We start from the raw sequence: 21,016 nt of genomic DNA on the forward strand, positions 1-21,016 counted from the left end.
GATATGCACGAGTAGAACACAAAGAGTTGTGGGCGGTGATAGTCATACTTCTTACCACCAACTTCATATTTTGATTCGGCGGTATTGTGGGATGAAGCGGCCCGGACCAACCTTACATGTCCACGCACATGAGACCGGTTCCACCGACTGACATGCAACTAGTTTTGCATAAAAGGTGGCTGGCGGGTGTTTGTTTCTCCTACTTTAGTTGAATCGAATTTGACTACGGCCTATCCTTGAAGAAGGTTAAAACAACAAACTTGATAATCACCGTTGTGGTTTTTGCATAGTTAAGAACAGTTCTTGCTAGAAGCACGTAGTAGCCACGTAAAACTTGCAACAACAAAGTAGAGTATGTCTAACTTGTTTTTGCAGGGCATGTTGTGGTGTGATATGGTCAAGATATGATGTGATATATGTTGATGTATGAGATGATCTTGTTTTGTAATATCGACAACGATGATCATGATGTATGAGATGATCATGTATGAAATGCAAGCGCCTTGTAATTGCTTTACTTTATCGCTATGCATTAGCAATAGTTGTAGAAGCAATAGTTGGTGAGATGACCCCGATGCAACGATGGAGATCAAGGTGTCGAGCCGGTGACGATGGAGATCATGACGATGCTTTGGAGATGGAGATCAAAAGCACAAGATGGTGATGGCCATATCATGTCACGTATTTTGATTGCATGTGATGTTTATCCTTTATGCATCTTATTTTGCTTAGAATGACGGTAGCACTATAAGATGATCCTTCACTAAATTTTGAGATAAAAGTCTTCTCCCCGAGTATGCACAGTTGCTAAAGTTCGTCGTTTCGAAGCACCACATGATGATCGGGTGTGATAGACTCTACGTTCAAATACAACGGGAGTAAGCCAGATTTACACACACGGAATACTTGGATTAAACTTGACGAGCCTAGCATGTACAAACATGGTCTCGGAACACTAGAGACCTAAAGGTCGAACATGAGTCATATAGTAGATATGATCAACATAGAGATGTTCACCATTGATGACTACCCATCTCAAGTGATGATCGGACATGGGTTAGTTGATTTGGATCATGTATCACTTAGATAACTTGAGGGATGCCAATTTAAGTGGGAGTTCTTTAGTAATTTGATTAATTGAACTTAATTTATCATGAACTTAGTCTTAATAGTTTTTGCATATCTATATTGTAGATCAATAGCTCGCGATATAGCTCCCCTATCTTTTGATATGTTCCTACAGAAAACTAAGTTGAAAGATGATAGTAGCAATGATGCGGACTGGGTCCGTGATCTGAGGATTATCCTCATTGCTGCACAGAATAATTATGTCCTTGATGCACCGCTAGGTGACAGACCTATTGCAGGAGTAGATGAAGACATTATGAACGTTTGGCAAGCTCAATATGATGACTTCTTGATAGTTTAGTGCGCCATATGAGATGTTCCAAGAGTTGAAGTTAATATTTCAAGCAAATGCCCGGGTTGATAGATATGAAGTCTCCAACAAGTTCTATAGCTACAAGATGGAGGAGAATAGCTCAGCCAGTGAGCATATGCTCAAAATGTCTGAGTACTACAATCGCTTGAATCAAGTGAGAGTTAATCTTCCAGATAAGATATTTATTGACAGAGTTCTCTAGTCACTATCCAAGCTACTAGAACTTTGTGATAAACTATAATATGCAAGGGATGACGAAAACGATTCCCAAAACTCTCCGCGATGCTGAAATCGGCGAAGGTAGAAATCAAGAAAGAGCATCAAATGTTGATGGTTAATAAGACCACTAGTTTCAATAAAAAGGGCAACGGAAAGAAAGAGAACTTCAAGAAGAATGGCAAGCAAGTTGCCACTCCCATGAAGAAGCCCAAAGCTGGACCCAAGCCTGAAACTGACTGCTTCTATTGCAAAGGAAATGCTCACTTGAAGCGAAACTACCCCAAATACTTGGCGGATAAGAAGGATGGCATCCAGTGGGCCGGGGAAGCACCTGGGGGGGTGCTCCGAGGGGAGCAAAACCAACCAGGGCGCGCCAGGAGGCCCAGGCGCGCCCTGGTGGGTTGTGCCCACCTCGAGTGCCCCCTGAACAGACTCTTTGCTCTATAAATACCCCAATATTCCAGAAACCCTAGGGGAGTCGACGAAAAATCAATTCCAGCCGTCGAAGTGTCCAGAACCACCAGATCAAATCTAGACACCATCACAAAGGGGTTCACCACTTCCATTGGCGCCTCTCCGATGATGCGTGAGTAGTTCTTTGTAGACCTACGGGTCCGTAGTTAGTTGCTAGATGGCTTCATCTCTCTCTTTTTATTATCAATACAATGGTCTCTTGGAGATCCATATGATGTAACTCTTTTTGCGGTGTGTTTGTTGGGATCGGATGAACTTTGAGTTTATGATCAGATCTATCTTTTTATCCATCAAAGTTTTTTGAATCTTCTTTGATCTCTTATATGCATGATTGCTTATAGCCTCGTATTTCTTCTCCGGTATTTGTTTTTTTGGCCAACTTGATCTATTTATCTTGCAATGGGAAGAGGTGCTTTGTAGTGGGTTCGATCTTACGGTGCTTGATCCCAGTGACAGAAGGGGAACCGACACGTATGTATCGTTGCTACTAAGGATAAAACAATGGGGTCTATTTCTACATAAATAGATCTTGTCTACATCATGTCGTCATTCTTATTGCATTACTCCGTTTCTCCATGAACTTAATACACTAGATGCATGCTGGGTAGCAGTCGATGTGTGGAGTAATAGTAGTAGATGTAGGCAGGAGTCGGTCTACTAATCTTGGACGTGATGCCTATATAATGATCATTGCCTAGATATCGTCATGATTATTTGAAGTTCTATCAATTGCCCAACAATAATTTGTTCACCCATCGTTTGCTATTTTCTCGAGAGAAGCCCCTAGTGAAACCTACGGCCCCTGGGTCTCTTTCTCATATTATTTGCCTTTGCGATCTACTTTTCCTTTGCTTTTATTTTCAAATCTATTAAACCAAAAATACAAAAATAACTTGCTGTAATTTATTTTACTTGGCGTTCGATCTATCAATATTTACAACTCTCTCACGTCCGTTTGCCTATCTCTAGGCGCCGTTGCCCGAAAGGGATTGACAACCCCTTTTACACGCCGGGTTGCGAGTATTTGTTATTTGTGTGCATGTGATGTTTACGTTGTGTTGCTTGGTTCTCCTACTGGTTCGATAACCTTGGTCTCATCACTGAGGGAAATACCTACCACTGCGGTGCTGCATCACCCCTTCCTCTTTGGGGAAATACCGACGTAGTTCAGGCAAACATCAAAAGGAATTTCTGGCGCCGTTGCCGGGGAGGATCTTCAACATATACCAGGTTCCTAATCACAAATCTCATCTCCTCGCAATTTACATTATTTGCCATTTGCCTCTCGTTTTCCTCTCCCCCACTTCACAAAATTTGCTGTTTTATTCGCCGTCTTTTTCGTTCGCCTTTTTCTCGTCAGATCTTTTGTTTGCTCGTGTTGCCATGTGCCTTCTATATGCTTGCATCTTCGCTTGCTAAAAATCTATTGATATGGCTCCCCATCCACTTGCTAATCTTTTTAAAAGATCCAATCATGATGAACAAATTGCTAGTGAGTTGAGTGCACTAGATTATCTTTATGAAGTTTTGCTTGAGATTTGTGAATCTGAAAATTGTGATGAAGAAATTTATGAAGTGATTCATGCTTGCTCCTTGAATGAAAAGCATGATTGCAATGATTTTACTATAAATTCTATTAATGTCAATTGTGTTAATGATATGCAAAACCCCAAGCGTGGGGATGTTTATCTTGTTATGTCCACTACTTATTGCAATGATCATGATTGGGGTGACAATGATTCTTATGATCTTAAAAATGTATTTAAACCTCATGATGAATATGCTTGCGATAATATTAAAAGTGAGTTTTGAAGAGAGTCAACTTTAGGTAAAAATAATCCCACTATTTTGGAAGAGTGTCAACATTGCATGCATGTGAATCACATAGAGAATATGTTATGTGGTAGCTATATTGTTTAATTTGATCCCACATATAATTATTATGAGAGAGGGAAATATGGTTGTAGAACTTTTTATGCTATTAAATTTCCTCTCGTTATATTGAAATTGTCAATGCTTTATTCCTCTCCTGTGCATATGATAGATATTTCTTGTCTTAATAACTTTTTCCCTACAAAATTCCTATGCATAGGAAGTATGTTAGACTTAAATGTATTTGTCACATGTTTCATGATGCTCTCTTTGTGTTTCAATTATTATCTTTTGTGTGAGTATCATTGAAATCGTATGCCTAGCTAGGGGCGTAAAATAATAGCGCTTGCTGGGAGGCAACCCAATGAATAAAATTTATTTTTGCTTTTTGCTTTCTGTTCTTGAGTGCTTGCACAGTTATGCTACTGTTATGATTGTGTTTTTTGTGTTTTAATTAGTGTTTGTGCCAAGCAAAGCCTTTAGGATCATGTTGGGTGATAGTTAATTTGATCTTGCTGAAAAACAAAAACTTATGCGCTCATGAAAATAATTCTCATTTTTAACAGAAGAGTGCTTTTGAGTTGAGTCTTTTTGCAGAAGATTAATATATAAATTTCTCAGGCTTTCCTAATTTCTCAAGATTTTTGGTGTTTCAGAAGTACTAAAAATATCCAGATTGCTACAGACTATTCTGTTTTTGACAGATTCTGTTTTCTTTGCGTTGTGTTCTTGTTTTGATGATTCTATGGTTTTCTTTGATGAGTTTTTGCCATAGAAAAGTTGGAATACAGTAGATATAATGCAAGAACAAAATTTGAATTGGTTTGCTACAGTACTTATAGTAGTGATTTGTTTTCTTATACTAACGTATCTCATGAAGGTTTTGTTGAGTTTTGTGTGATTGAAGTTTTCAAGTTTTGGGTTATCTTACTATGGATGAAGGAATAAGGAGTAAGAAGAGCCTAAGCTTGGGGATGCCCAAGGCATCCCAAGCTATTATCCAAAGAGAAGCAAGCAACTAAGCTTGGGGATGCCCCGAGTGGCAACCCCCCTTTCTTCTAACGACCATCGGTATTTTACTCGAAGCTATATTTTTATTTGTCACATACTATGAGTTTTGCTTGGAGCATCGTGTACGATATGAGTCTTTGCTTGTTTTGCTTTGATTTTTGAGTCATGAATACTTGCTGGACACACTTATTTGAGAGAGCCAAAATTATGCCATGACTTGTTAGAATTGCTCTCTATGCTTCACTTAAATCTTTATGAGCAATGGAATTGCTCTAGTGCTTCACTTATATCTATTTGAGAACGGTGTGCTTTAGTATTTTTGAAGAAATTCTCTCTTGCTTCACTTATATTAATTTGAGAAAAAGAAATATTATGCTCATGATCTTCACTTATATTTGTTTGAGGTTATCAAAAGCAACATATGAAAATTAGTCCCAAAGTGATAGATATCCAAGAAGGATATAATAAAAACTTTCATGAAGATCATTGGACAAAATAAACTTGATTCTTTGTAATAGTTTTGAGATATGATGATGTGATATGTGAGTCATGTTGATGAGTAATTATGCTTTAGTAAGAATATTGGTGTTAAGGTTTGTGATTCCCTAAGCAAGCACGAAAGTCAATAGTCATGCAATGAAATTATATCCTCCTTGTGGTGCATTATTCGGTGTTAATTATGCTTAATGCTCGCTTATGAGATTATTCGTTTCTTGGTTGGTTGCTTCTCAATCTTTTGCTAGCCTTCATTTTGCACTAAGTATGATCACTACTTGTGCATCCAAAAACCTTTAAACCAGTTTTGCCACATGAGTCCACTATATCTACCTATATGCGGTATTCTTTTGCCGTTCTAAGCAAATTTGTATGTGCCATCTCTAATTTTCAAAATAAACTTCTCTTTTGTGTGTTCGTACCGCTCGCGAGGCGGTGAGGGGTGGCTAATATTTTCCATGCTAGATATGTTATTCTCACGATGAGTGTTTATTCTCTTGTGATTGCACGAGAGTAAGGCAAAGGTATTAGGGATAAAAAATGAATTTACTTTATGTTATCAAATAATAAATTCCTTGGAAAGTGTTGGTATGGAGGGCACCCGTGGATACGGTTAGCCATGGAAAGTGAAAGTATGGTGGAAAAAGGAATAAACTTTATTTTCTGTTTGGGAATCGCCTATGATATATCTAGCATGGAAAGTGTTGGGAACTCTAAGTCGTTTTCGTTGGTGGGAAAGGCACACCTCCCAAAATGTTTTTATCTCTAAGTTTTTCGCTTTGAGCTCTGGCACCTCTACAAATCCCTACTTCCCTCTGCGAAGGGCCTTTCTCTTACTTTATGCAATTTTTATTTTTTATTTGAGTCTCCATCTTCTCTTATAAAAGCACCAACTAGGAAGCACTATGATCGTACTTGAGTATTGGGTGTAGTTAATACGCGAGTGTGTTTCTTGAATGGATCAATGATTGAGCATGATTGGCTAGGGATAACTTATTTTAGTATTGATATTTTGAAAGACATGGTTGCGTGTTGATATGCTTGAGTATTTAAGTCTCTTGTCAAAACTAGACTTTTGCTTTGAATCACATCAAAGTCCAAATGTCCATTCCACATCAAAAATTCTATTTTTATCACTTACCTACTCGAGGACGAGTAGGAGTTAACCTTTGGGATGCTGATATGTCTCCAACGTATCTATAATTTTTTAGTGTTCCATGCTGTTATATTATCATTCTTGGATGTTTCATAATCATTTTATACTCATTTTATATCATTTTTTCGTACTAACCTATTGACATAGTGCCAAGTGCCAGTTGTTGTTTTCTGCATGTTTTTTACATCGCAGGAAATCAATACCAAACGGAGTCCAAACGCAGTGAAACTTTTTGTCGATTTTTCTGGACCAGAAGACATCCAGTGGGCCGGAGAAACGTCTGCGGGGTGCTCCGAGGGGAGCACAACCCACCAGGGCGCGCCGGGTGGCCCAGGCGCCCCCTGGTGGGTTGTGCCCACCTCGGCTGCCCCCTGAACCGACTCCTTGCTCTATAAATACCCCAATATTCCAGAAACCCTAGGGGAGTCGACGAAAAATCAATTCCAGCCGCCACAGAGTCCAGAACCACCAGATCCAATCTAGACACCATCACGGAGGGGTTCCCCACTTCCATTGGTGCCTCTCCGATGATGCGTGAGTAGTTCTTTGTAGACCTACGGGTCCGTAGTTAGTAGCTAGATGGCTTCCTCTCTCTCTCTTTTGATTATCAATACAATGGTCTCTTGGAGATCCATAAGATGTAACTCTTTTTGCGGTGTGTTTGATGGGATCAGATGAACTTTGAGTTTATGATCAAATCTATCTTTTTATCCATGAAAGTTTTTTGAGTCTTCTTTGATCTCTTATATGCATGATTGCTTATAGCCTCGTATTTCTTTTCCATATTTGGCTTTTGTTTGGCCAACTTGATCTATGTATCTTGCAACGGAAAGAGGTGCTTTGTAGTGGGTTCGATCTTACGGTGCTTGATCCCAGTGACAGAAGGGGAACTGACACGTATGTATTGTTGCTAATAAGGATAAAATGATGGGGGTCTATTTCTAAATAAATAGATCTTGTCTACATCATGTCATCATTCTTATTGCATTACCCCGTTTCTCCATGAACTTAATACACTAGATGCATGCTGGATAGCGGTCGATGTGTGGACTAATAGTAGTAGATGCAGACAGGAGTTGGTCTACTAATCTTGGATGTGATGCCTATATAATGATCATTGCCTGGATATCGTCATGATTATTTGAAGTTCTATCAATTGCCCAACAGTAATTTGTTCACCCACCGTTTGCTCTTTTCTTGAGAGAAGCCACTAGTGAAACCTACGGCCCCCGGGTCTCTTTCTCATATTATTTGCCGTTATGATCTCCTTCTCCCTTGCTTTTATTTTCTATTAAACCAAAAATACAAAAATACCTTGCTGCAATTTATTTTATTTGGCGTTCGATCTATCAATATTTACAACTCTCTCATGTCCGTTTGCCTATCTCTAAGCGCCGTTACCCGAAAGGGATTGAGAACCCCTTTTACACGTCGGGTTGCGAGTATTTGTTATTTGTGTGCAGGTGCTGTTTATGTTGTGTTGCTTGGTTCTCCTACTGGTTCGATAACCTTGATGTCATCACTGAGGGAAATACCTACCATTGTTGTGCTGCATCATCCCTTCCTCTTTGGGGAAATACCGACGTAGTTCAGGCAAACATCAATTAGTAACTCAAAACAGGAGTTGCAGAATGAACAGAGACTAGCTAAGGGCGAGGTAACGATGTGTGTTGGAAGTGATTCCAAGGTTTATACGATTCCACCATCGCACACTCACACTACCTTTAGGATTAGTGTTGAAACCTAAATAAATGTTATTTGGTGTTTGCGTTGAGTATGAATATGATTAGATCAAGTTTATTGCAATACAGTTATTCATTTAAGTCAGAGAATAATTGTTGTTCTGTTAACATGAATAAAACCTTCTATGGTCATACACCCAATGTGAATGGTTTATTGAATCTCGATCGTAGTGATACACATATTCATAATATTGATGCCAAAAGATGCAAAGTTGATAATTATAGTGCAACATGTTTGTGGGACTGCCGTTTAGGTCATATTGGTGTAAAGCGCATGAAGAAACTCCATGCGGATGGACTTTTGGAATCACTTGATTATGAATCATTTGATACTTGCGAACCATGCCTCATGGGCAACATGACTAAAACTCCGTTCTCCGGAACAATGGAGCGAGCTAATGACTTATTGGAAATAATACATACCGATGTATGCGGTCTGATGAGTGTTGAGGCACGCGGCCGGTATCGTTATTTTCTGACCTTCACAGATGATTTAAGTAGATATGGGTATATCTATTTGATGAAACACAAGTCTGAAACGTTTGAAAAATTCAAAGAATTTCAGAGTACAGTGGAGAATCATCTTCACTACTATTAAACAATCAAACAAGAACTTTCTTATGTGCACCCAACAATTAGCCCCACGAAACCGCACGACCCAATCAGCGTCGCACGATTAGGCCTAAAAATCTCAATATAACAGATAGGATTAACCTAATCCATTCACTGTGTGCATTTAGCAATTTACATTGACTGACCATACTCCACCCCAGAGAAAAATAGGGCCATGCCATCGATACGCTGCTAAATAAAAGGAAGAGGTGGAAAAGGTGCCACCAAAATTTCGTTTTCCTAACTGTCGGTACTCGCCCCTCGGTCCAGCCGACCCAACGCGGCTTGACCTGCCGCCGCTGGTGCCCTACCCCATATTCTGGTCTTCCTTCTCCTCCACGGTGACCAAGGAACCCTCCACCCTCCACATGCCGCCATCGCCGCTTCCTCTTGACCTCTGCCTCAGCCGCAGTGGTTGAGCGTGGTGGCGCGGGATCCAAACGGGCCGTCAGCAAGGAGTGGATGAGGCGGTAGACCCGGACGGTGGTGGCTGTGTCGCCCAGCTCAATGCATGGAAGGAAGACGAGTGGGATATCGATTTGGAGTCATGGCGGAGATACAGTTGCAGCCGCTGTCACTAGTCCTCGCCCAGCCCCGAGTGCGAGGCGTTGCCCCGCTCTTCTTTGCAAGTCCAGCGCGGGACATCCGACCATACAAGCTCGATGTCGTGGTGGCCGAGGCCACTTGCAACAGCATGGTTTGGCCAGGGGGTGCTATGCGCTCAGGCCGTATTGGTAGAGGACCATGACTGTGAGTCTGTGACGGTGCGGTGGTGCTTGCAAGCCTGACGGACCCAACGAGGAGGATGTTAGACGACGGCTGACGAGATCAATAGCGATTTGGGTATGTCAAATGTGGGCTGGGGAACTCTGAGTGAGCCTACTGTTCTGTATGTACAGAATTTCAAAAAACTGCGATAACAATTACTAATTACTATGTCAAGCGAGATGCAACAAGTCAAATTTGATTATAGAAGTAGCAAATTAGAACTTACTATAAATAGTAGTATATATGTTTATGATACAGTGTGAATTGTGGAAGTTTGGTATTGCTCATAGTGATACACACACCATTTTCTTCAGTGATATATACATCCTTTATCAATTCTATAATCGTTCCTGATATATCAAAGTGGAATATTTTTTTCAAGATTGGCGTGCAGAGAAACTGTGTCTCGACTTTCTTTCTTCTTTCCTACTCTGATATTTATCTTCTCTGCTTTTCTTCTCTCTGAAGAGAATCCCCCTGCCATCTTCCACATCAAAGAGCAGCAAGCGATGAGTTTGAGAGAACGAGAAATACTAATGGCCACTCTCCTATGACCATTTTCATCTCTTCTCTCTGTAGGACGATGTTGTGTTTCCCTATGACAATTTTCATCTCTTCTCTCAGTAGCATTTATATTCAGATTTGACAGGAATAGCAACTGAACCTATTAAATAATTATGTTAAGCTAAGCATCGCCGCCTGTAGATCTCCTCCACCCCTTTGGTTGATTTTCTCACTACCATGGTTCAATAGGGAGATGCTTGAACTTAAAATCGAAGGTCCTTCTCCCAATCTGGCCTCCTCCCCACTGGATTCTCCCGATCTGGTCTTCTCGAATGTGTGCAGTTGGTTGGAGCCGTGTTAGAAGAATTCCCCCAAAAGATGCATTGGCTTGATGCAAATGGTCATGTCTACTGCCCAGCATGATACAAAGGTAGTGTAGGTGTTGTGCAAGCTGTAACGAATTGATTTTGAAAAAATGTACAAAGAAATTGTGGCGAATTCCAAGTACACAAAAGGCACACATATTTTGTGATGAATCCATGTTTGGATTTTTTTTTGTCTCTATCTCCAACTCCTTTGATCCAAGACTATTTGGATTCTTCTCCCTTCACGACTGCAGTTACCTCTCTTTTGGTTAACTAATTCGGTTTTTTGTCTCCAACTCCATTGATCAGATCCATTTAATTCTGTACCAATGCAAGCAAGGGTAGCAGTAATGTAGATAAGCAAGGGCAGGAATGCTTCACTCTTTGCTATGAACAAATTGCCTAAGTAGCAGTAATGCAGCTAAAGGTAATTTGAAGATCCTACACCAGAGTATATTCCATTTTTTGTTAACCTGCAACAGAATAGGTATAGGAAAGTGTACTTTTGTGAATCGTATTGTTCTCGCTTCTCTCATTATACGGTATCAGGCTGTTCATGTTCAAATTCTTCAATGTTTTGTTCACAAGAAAGGTATTTTTGTAAATCATTTTGTCAAATCGGCATGGATAAGATACATATACATCAATTTTTCATTTGTTCTGTGAGATAATTCCTTTTTCTTTTGGATAGCTTTTGGGGATATTTAAGATAGCTTTTTCTGTGAGGACCTGATACTCAAAGGACCTTAAAAACTAACAATCACACTTCAATGTGTTTCTTCTCTCTAACGTGCATAGGTTTTGTCTCACTATATTAAAAGAATGGTGAAAAGGTGAGAATAGTATAAACTGGGGGAAAAGGATCATGCTTTCAAACTTGGTCATGTTTCACATTAATCCTTGTGCTTGTATTTCTTATCATATTTCTGGACCATATCAACAATTATTGGGTCGAGAATACCGTCAGATATAAGCTTCTACTTTTCCTGGGTGATTTTGTAAAGGTGAGATATTGAAAATAGCACGCATCACATTATTTTAAAACTACAAATGTTCTATAATATAATATGCATTAGTCTAGACGTGCATTGTACATGTAAACTTACTAACCGTAACAAGAAAATAAAGTTTCTACGATCTGGTCGTGGAGGCGAATATTTGAGTTACGAGTTTGGCCTTCATTTAAAACAATGTGAAATTGTTTCACAACTCACGCCACCTGGAACACCACCGCGTAATGGTGTGTCCGAATGTCATAACCGTACTTTATTATATATTGTGCGATCTATGATGTCTCTTACCGATTTACCACTATCGTTTTGGGGTTATGCATTAGAGACAGCCGCATTCACGTTAAATAGGGCACCGTCTAAATCCATTGAGATGACACCATATGAACTGTGGTTTGGCAAGAAACCTAAGCTACCATTTCTTAAAGTTTGGGGATGTGACGCTTATGTTAAAAGGCTTCAGCCTGATAAGCTCGAACTTAAATCGGATACCCTAAATAGGGCATCTTTATAGGATACCCTAAAGAAACTATGGAGTACACCTTCTACCATAGATCCGAAGGCAAGATCTTTGTTGCTAAGAATGGATCCTTTCTAGAGAAGGAGTTTCTCTCGAAAGAAGTGAGTGGGAGGAAAGTAGAACTTGATGAGGTAATTGTACATTCTCTCGAATTGGAAAATAGCACATCACAGAAAAATGTTCCCATGATGCCTACACCAACTAGAGAGGAAGCCAATGATGATGATCATGAAACTTCAGATCAAGTTACTAATGAACTTCGTAGGTCGACCAGAGCACAATCCGCACCAGAGTGGTATGGTAATCGTGTCCTGGAAGTCATGTTACTAGACCAAGGCAAAACTATGAACTATGAAGAAGCTATGATGAGCCCACACTCCGACGGATGGCTTGAGGCCATGAAATCTGAGATAGGATCCATGTATGAGAACAAAGTGTGGACTTGCCCGATGATCGGCAAGCCATAGAGAATAAATGTATCTTCAAGAAGAAGGCTGACGCTGATGGTAATGTTACTGTCTACAAAGCATGACTTGTCGAAAAAGGTTTTCGACAAGTTCAAGGGGTTGACTACAATGAGACTTTCTCACCCGTAGCGATGTTTAAGTCCGTCCAAATCATGTTAGCAATTGTCGCATTTTATGATTATGAAATCTGGGAAATGGATGTCAAAACTGCATTCCTTAATGGATATCTTAAAGAAGAGTTGTATATGATGCAACCAGAAGGTTTTGTCGATCCTAAAAGTGCTAACAAAGTGTGCAAGCTCCAACAATCCATATATGGACTGGTGCAAGCATCTCGGAGTTGGAACATACGCTTTGATAAGGTGATCAAAGCATATGATTTTATACAGACTTATGGTGAAGCCTGTATTTACAAGAAAGTGAGTGAGAGATCTGTCGCATCTCTGATATTATATGTGGATGACATATTGCTGATTGGAAATGATATATAATTTCCGGATAGCATAAAAGGATACTTGAATAAGAATTTTGCAATGAAAAACCTCGGTGAAACTGCTTACATATTAGGCATCGAAATCTGTAGAGATAGATCAAGACGCTTGATAAGATTTTCAATGAGTACATACCTTGACAAGATTTTGAAGGAGTTCAAAATGGATCAGTCAAAGAAGGAGTTCTAGCCTGTATTATAAGGTGTGAAGTTGAGTAAGACTCAAAGCCCAACCACGCAGAAGATAGAGAGAGAATGAAATTCATTCCCTATGCCTCAGCCATAGGTTCTATAAAGTATGCCATGCTGTGTACCAAACCTATTGTGTACCATGCCATGAGTTTGGCAAGGGGTTATAATAGTGATCCAGGAGTAGATCACTGGACACTGGTCAAAATTATCCTTAGAGGACTAAGGAAATATTTCTCGGTTACGGAGGTGATAAAGAGTTTGTTGTAAAGAGTTACATCGATGCAAGCTTTGACACCGATTCAGATGACTATGAATCTCAATATGGATATTTATTGAAAGTGGGAGCACTTAGCTAGAGTAGCACCATGCAGAGCATTGTAGACATGGAAATTTGCAAAATACATACGGATCTGAATGTGACAGACCCGTTGACTAAACTTCTCTCACAAGCAAAACATGATCACACCTTAGTACTCTTTGGGTGTTAATCACATGGTGATGTGAACTATTATTGACTCTAATAAACTCTTTGGGTGTTGGTCAGATGGAGATGTGAACTATGGGTGTTAATCACATGGTGATGTGAACTAGATTATTGACTCTAGTAAACTCTTTGGGTGTTGGTCACATGGTGATGTGACTATGGGTGTTAATCACATGGCGATGTGAACTAGATTATTGACTCTAGTGCAAGCGGGAGACTGATGGAAATATGCCCTAGAGGCAATAATAAAATGGTTATTATTATATTTCCTAAATCATGATAAAGGTTTATTATTCATGCTAGAATTGTATTGACCGGAAACTTAAATACATGTGTGGATACATAAACAAATACGGTGTCCCTAGCGAGCCTCTACCAGACTAGCTCGTTGATCAAAGATGGTTAAGTTTTCGTAGCCATAGACATGAGTTGTCATTTGATAATGGGATCACATCATTAGGAGAATGATGTTATGGACAAGACCCATCTGTTAGCTTACATATTGATCGTTCAGTTTATTGGTTTTGCTTTCTTGATGACAAATACATATTCCTTCGACTATGAGATTATGCAACTCCCGGATACCGGAGGAATACCTTGTGTGCTATCAAATATCACAATGTAACTAGGTGATCATAAAGATGCTCTATAGGTATCTCCGAAGGTGTTTGTTGATTTGGCATAGATCGAGATTAGGATTTGTCACTCCGAGTATCGGAGAGGTGTCTCTGGGCCCTCTCGGTAATACACATCATAAGAAGCTTTGCAAGCAAAGTGACTAAGGAGTTAGTTGAAATATGATGTATTATGGAATGAGTAAAGAGAATTGCCGGTAAAGAGATTGAACTAGGTATGAATATACCAACGATCGAATCTCGGGCAAGTAACATATCGATGGACAAAGGGAATTACGTATGTTGTCATAAGGTTCGACCGATAAAGATCTTCGTAGAATATGTAGGAGACAATATGGGCATCCAGGTTCCGCTATTGGTTATTGACCGGAGAGGTGTCTCGGTCATGTCTACATAGTTCTCGAACCCGTAGGGTCTGCATGCTTAACATTCGTTGACGATATAGTGTTATATGAGTTATATGATTTGGTGACCAGATGTTGTTCGGAGTCCCGAATGAGATCACGGACATGACAAGGAGTCTCGAAATGGTCGAGAGGTCAAGATTGATATATAGGACGATGGTATTTGGACACCGGAGGTGTTTCGGAGTGCACCGGGTAGTCATCGGGTCACTGAAAGGGGTTCCGGACACTCCCGGTAAGTGTATGGGTTTAATGGGCCATAGGAGGGGACAAACCAGCCCACTTGGGGGCTGGTGCGCCCCTCTACATGGTAGGTCGGCCCTAGGGGAAGGAAAGGGGAGGGGTGGCCCCTCCTGTCTTTCCCTCCTCAGGAGAGAAAGGAAAGGAGGGGTGCCACCTCCTCCTTTCCTCCCGCACTCAAATAAGGTAAGGGGGCGCCACTTGGGAGAGACCCCAAGTAGAATTCGGCCTACTTGGAGGCGCCTCCTGGCTGCTCCCTCCTCCCCCCACATATATATATATGTGGGAGGGGGCGCCTAGCACAACCAGAACATTGTCTTAGCTGTGTGCGGCGCCCCCCTCCACCGTTTACACCCCCGATCATATTTTCGTAGTGCTTTGCTACCTCTTGAGCTTGCGTTGGTCTTTTTTCCTTGAAGAGGAAAGGGTGATGTAGCAAAGTAGAGTAAGTATTTCCCTCAGTTTTTGAGAACCAAGGTATCAATCCGGTAGGAGACAACGCGCAAGCCACCGAATACCTGCACAAACAAAGACCAACTTGCACCCAACGCGATAAAGGGGTTGTCAATCCCTTCACGGTTATTTGCAACGTGAGATCTGATAGAGATGGATAAATAGTAAAGTAATATTTTTGGTATTTTTGGTTTATGGAATGGAAAGTAAAAGATTGCAAAGAAAGTAAATAAGAAACTGAAATTGTAGATCGGAAACTTATATGATGGAAAATAGACCCGGGGGCCATAGGTTTCACTAGAGGCTTCTCTCAAGATAGAAATTATTACGGTGGGTGAACAAATTACTGCCAAGCAATTGATAGAAAAGCGCATAATTATGACGATATCTAAGGCGATGATCATGAATATAGGCATCATGTCCGTATCAAGTAGACCGAAATGATTCTGCATCTACTACTATTACTCCACACATCGACCGGCTCCTGCCAGCATGTAGAGTATTAAGTTCATAAGAATAGAGTAACGCATTAAGTAAGATGATATGATATAGCGGGATAAACTCAAGCAATATGATGATAACCCCATCTTGTTATCCTCGATGGCAACAATATAATACGTATTGTTTCCCCTTCTGTCACTAGGATCGAGCACCGCAAGATTGAACCCAAAGCTAAGCACTTCTCCAATTGCAAGAAAAACCAATCTAGTTGGCCAAACCAAATCGATAGTTCGAAGAGACTTGCAAACATATGAAATCATGCATATAAGAATTCACAGAAGATTCAAATAATATTCATAGATAAGCTGATCATAAATCCACAATTCATCGGATCTCGGCAAGCACACCGCAAAAGAGTATTACATCGAATAGATCTCCAAGAACATCGAGGAGAACTTCGTATTGAGAATCAAAGAGAGAGAAAAAGCCATCTAGCTACTAGCTATGGACCTGTAGGTCTGTGGTAAACTACTCACGCTTCATCGAAGAGGCAATGGTGTTGATGTAGAAGCCCTCCGTGATCGAATCCCCCTCCGGCAGGATGCCGGAAAAGGCCCTAGATGGGGTCTCACGGGTACAGAAGGTTGCGGCGGTGGAAAAGTGGTTTCGTGGCTCCCCTGGAAGTTTTGGGATATTTGAGAATATATAGGAGGAAGATCTTGGTCAGGGGGTCATCGAGGGCCCCACAAGGTTGGGGGCGCGCCCTCCACCCTTGTGGTGGCCTCGTGGCTCTTCTGACTTGCACTCCAAGTCTCCTGGGTGTCTTCTGGTCCAAGAAAAATCATCGCGAAAGTTACATTCTGTTTGGACTCCGTTTGGTATTCCTTTTCTGCGAAACTCTAAAACAAGGAAAAAACAAGAACTAGCACTGGGCTCTAGGTTAATAGGTGAGTCCCAAAAATCATATAAAATAGCATATTAATGCATATAAAACATCCAAAACAGATAATATAATAGCATGGAACAATGAAAAATTATAGATACGTTGGAGACGTATCAAGCATCCCCAAGCTTAATTCCTGCTCGTCCTTTAGTAGGTAAATGATAAAAACAGAATTTTTGATCTGGAATGCTACCTAACATATTTATCCATGTAATTCTCTTTATCGTGGCATGATTCAGATCCGTATGATTCAAAATAAAAGTTTAATATTGACATAAAAACAATAATACTTCAAGCATACTAACAAAATAATTACGTCTTCTCAAAATAACATGGCCAAAGAAAGCTTATCCCTACAAAATCATATAGTCTAGCTATGCTCCATCTTCATCACACAAAGTATTTAAATGATGCACAACCCCGATGACAAGCCAAGCAATTGTTTCATACTTTTGATGTTCTCAAACTTTTTCAACATTCATGCAATACATGAGCGTGAGCCATGGACATAGCACTATAGGTGGAATAGACGGTGGTTGTGGAGAAGACAAAAAGAAGGAGATAGTCTCACATCAACTAGGCGTATCAACGGGCTATGGAGATGCCCATCAATAGATATCAATGTGAGTGAGTAGGCATTGCCATGCAACGGATGCACTAGAGCTATAAGTTTATGAAAGCTCAAAAAGAAACTAAGTGGGTGTGCATCCAACTCGCTTTCTCACGAAGACCTAGGGCAATTTGAGGAAGCCCATCATTGGAATATACAAGCCAGGTTCTATAATGAAAAATTCCCACCAGTATATGAAAGTGATATCATAGGAGACTCTCTATCATGAAGATCATGGTGCTACTTTGAAGCACATGTGTGGTAAAAGGATAGCAACATTGCCCCTTCTCTCTTTTCTCTCATTTTTTAATTTTTATTGGGCCTTCTCTCATTTGTTTGGCCTCTTTTTTTTCGTCCGGAGTCTCATCCCGACTTGTGGGGAATCATAATCTTCATCATCCTTTCCTCAGTTGGGACAATGCTCTAATAATGAAGATCATCACACTTTTATTTACTTACAACTCAAAAATTACAACTCGATACTTAGAACAAAATATGACTCTATGTGAATGCCTCCGGCGGTGTACCGGGATGTGCAATGAATCAAGAGTGACATGTATGAAAGAATTATGAAAGGTGGCTTAGCCACAAATATGATGTCAACTACATGATCACACTGGTACAACGAGGTGCTATACAAACGGTTTTTAACCCCTTTCCACGACGACATTTGGAACTGTCGCCAAGTGAGTGTGGGCGATAGGGGGTCCTTCCCACACGACCCAGAAACCGTCGGGGATAGGCCCTCCTGGGACACAGGCTGGGGAAAAATGAGCTCGTGTGCGATCGGGCGAGGCATCGAAACCCAATCATTTTCGTTCGTATGTACATCCCACACGGTGAATCCCAAAAAAACATTTCCGTTCGTATGTATATCACACAGTCAATCCAAGGAATACGTGTCCGTTCTTATGTACATCCCACACAGTCAATCTAGGGAAAACGTTTCCGTTCGTATGTATATCACACACAGTCAATCCAAGGAATACGTTTCCGTTCTTATGTACATCCCACACAGTCAATCCAGGGAAAACGTTTCCGTTCGTATGTACATCCCACACAGTTTTATGTATAGGCTCGTGTGTGAAAGGTGTAACTATCACACATGCTCTGCCTTGGTTAACTGTTTGCTTTTATCAACTACATCACACACAATTTGTTGAAGAAAACTGTGTGGCATTAGGCTATCCATCACAAGCTCTTTTACTGCCAGAACTGTTTGCAAAGTTCAATTACCGTATGTTCTCTTTTTACATCGCACACGCTGTTTTCTTTCTAACCGTGTGCACATTATTTTATTAGCTATATATTTTTATTTTTGCCTGTAATTTATTATTTGAATTGGAAATTTTGAAATATGAAACGTGCAATTCAAATTCTTAGCACAATGGTTCAACAATGAATCCATAAATAAAATTGCCTGTACAATATGTTCAGTAATTACATGATTAGACAGCAATTAACTATGATGAACCACAATATTTAAAGGCGGTAAAGGTGAAGAGACAAGTGTAAATCATTTTGACTGCTGATGGTGTTCAAGAAGCGGAATGCCCATAATGTGCCTTCCTGCATGCCATAGGCACGAACCACTTTTGTCCAACCCCTTGTGACGATCGCCCGCCCATCCTTCACCGCCTTCAGGAAGACTTCTAGAGCATTATCATGGTAGCATGAATTATATACTTTAACCTTAGTTGCCTCCACTCCGGTCATGTAGTTTGCAAGGTCATCATCAGTAAATAGCTTCGGAAACCACTGAAAAGAGAAAAATATCAGATACTGAGATCTAATAGAGTAACTTGTTGTGGGCAGGGGGAAAAGGCAACACATTACTTACCATCCTAAAGTTCACTGTTGTCTTGGACAAAGTGTAAATAAATAGCTTAATTGCAATCACCCGTTTCTTTCACCTAACAATCATTCTTAGTTTCCTCACTTGACGCTTGTTCATGAATATCTCATTGCCCCATATGCAAAACGGATCGAAGCGTGGATCAGTACCGCTCATATATGTACCTACAAGCAACCAGTAAATGTTAGAAGCTAAACTGAGATAGCACAAATGATGTAAAATACAACTACCTATGTTCCTAAGTACAAGTATTTTTTTAGAGATTTCAATATAGATTCACTCATTTTGCTCCTTATGTAGTCTATATTGGAATCTCTAAAAATACTTATATTTAGGAATGGATGGTGTATAAGACATGGGATGCAGCTAACCTCGAAGGCAAACAATAGCATCGCCCATTGTAGCCCTGTGTAAGTACATGGAAAGCCAATGTTAACTACAATAGGGTTAACATCCACCAAAAATAGCAAATGGTAATAAAACGGCAGCATCTGTAGTGATATCTTCATTGCGAAAGAGTAGCACGGTAGCAAAGGGAGGATTAAAAAATGGATACAACTGTTAATTGCAACAGGCTTAACAGCATCCTAATTCATGTTCTGTAAGTTCGTAGCCATTGAAATACAACTCTTTAAAAATGGATACAACTGTTAATTGCAACAGGCTTAATGGCCATTGAAACCGGTACTGATAAAAATGCAATTGGCAGAGTTAAACATCACAAGGCAGGTGCTGCCAGAGCAGATAATGGCCCAGTTGTCTATAAAAAGGTAGGGAAAATAGCTAAAACGTGTTAGGCATGTTTATTACAACATGCTTAATACATCGACAGTACAAAACATAGCCATTAATTGCAACTGGTATTGGTAAGATTGAACTGGTGAGTACATACTTGGTAAGTCCTGAGAGGTAGTTGCTGCGGCACTTCATCTTGGCCAGAGCCCGCCCAAAGTCAGCGGCGGCAGAGGCGAGCTGTTCCTCTGGGTCGAAGCGTGGATTAGTGCCACTGACATGTGTACCTACATGCAACCAGTAAATGGTAGAAGTTAAACTGCAATTACACAAATGATGTGAAATACTGTAAGACATGGGATGCAGCTAACCTCGATGGAAAACAATAGCATTGGCCGTTATGACCCTGCTTAAGTACATGGACATGCATGTTAAGTACAACAGGGTTAGCATCCACCAAAAATAGCAAATGGGAAGCATCTCCAGTATATCTTCATTGCGGAGAGTAGCAGGGTAGCAAAGGGATAGATTAGAAAATGGATACAATTGTTAATTGCAATAGGCTTAACAGCATCCTAAGTCATGTTTTGTAAGTTTGTAGCCATTGAAATACAACTCTTTAAAAATGGATACAACTATTAATTGCAACAGGCTTAATGGCCACTGAAACCGGTACTGATAAAAATGCAATTGGCAGAGTTAAACATCACAAGGCAGGTGCTGCCAGAGAAGAGAATGGCCCAGATGTTTATAAAAAGGTAGGGGAAGTAGCTAAAACGTGTTAGGCATGTTTACTAGAACATGCTTAATACATAGACCGTACAGAACATAGCCATTAATTGCAACTGGTATTGGTAAGATTGAACTGGTGAGTACATACT

Source organism: Triticum aestivum, chromosome 3D (assembly GCF_018294505.1).
Source record: "Triticum aestivum cultivar Chinese Spring chromosome 3D, IWGSC CS RefSeq v2.1, whole genome shotgun sequence".
Classification (NCBI taxonomy): domain Eukaryota; kingdom Viridiplantae; phylum Streptophyta; class Magnoliopsida; order Poales; family Poaceae; genus Triticum; species Triticum aestivum.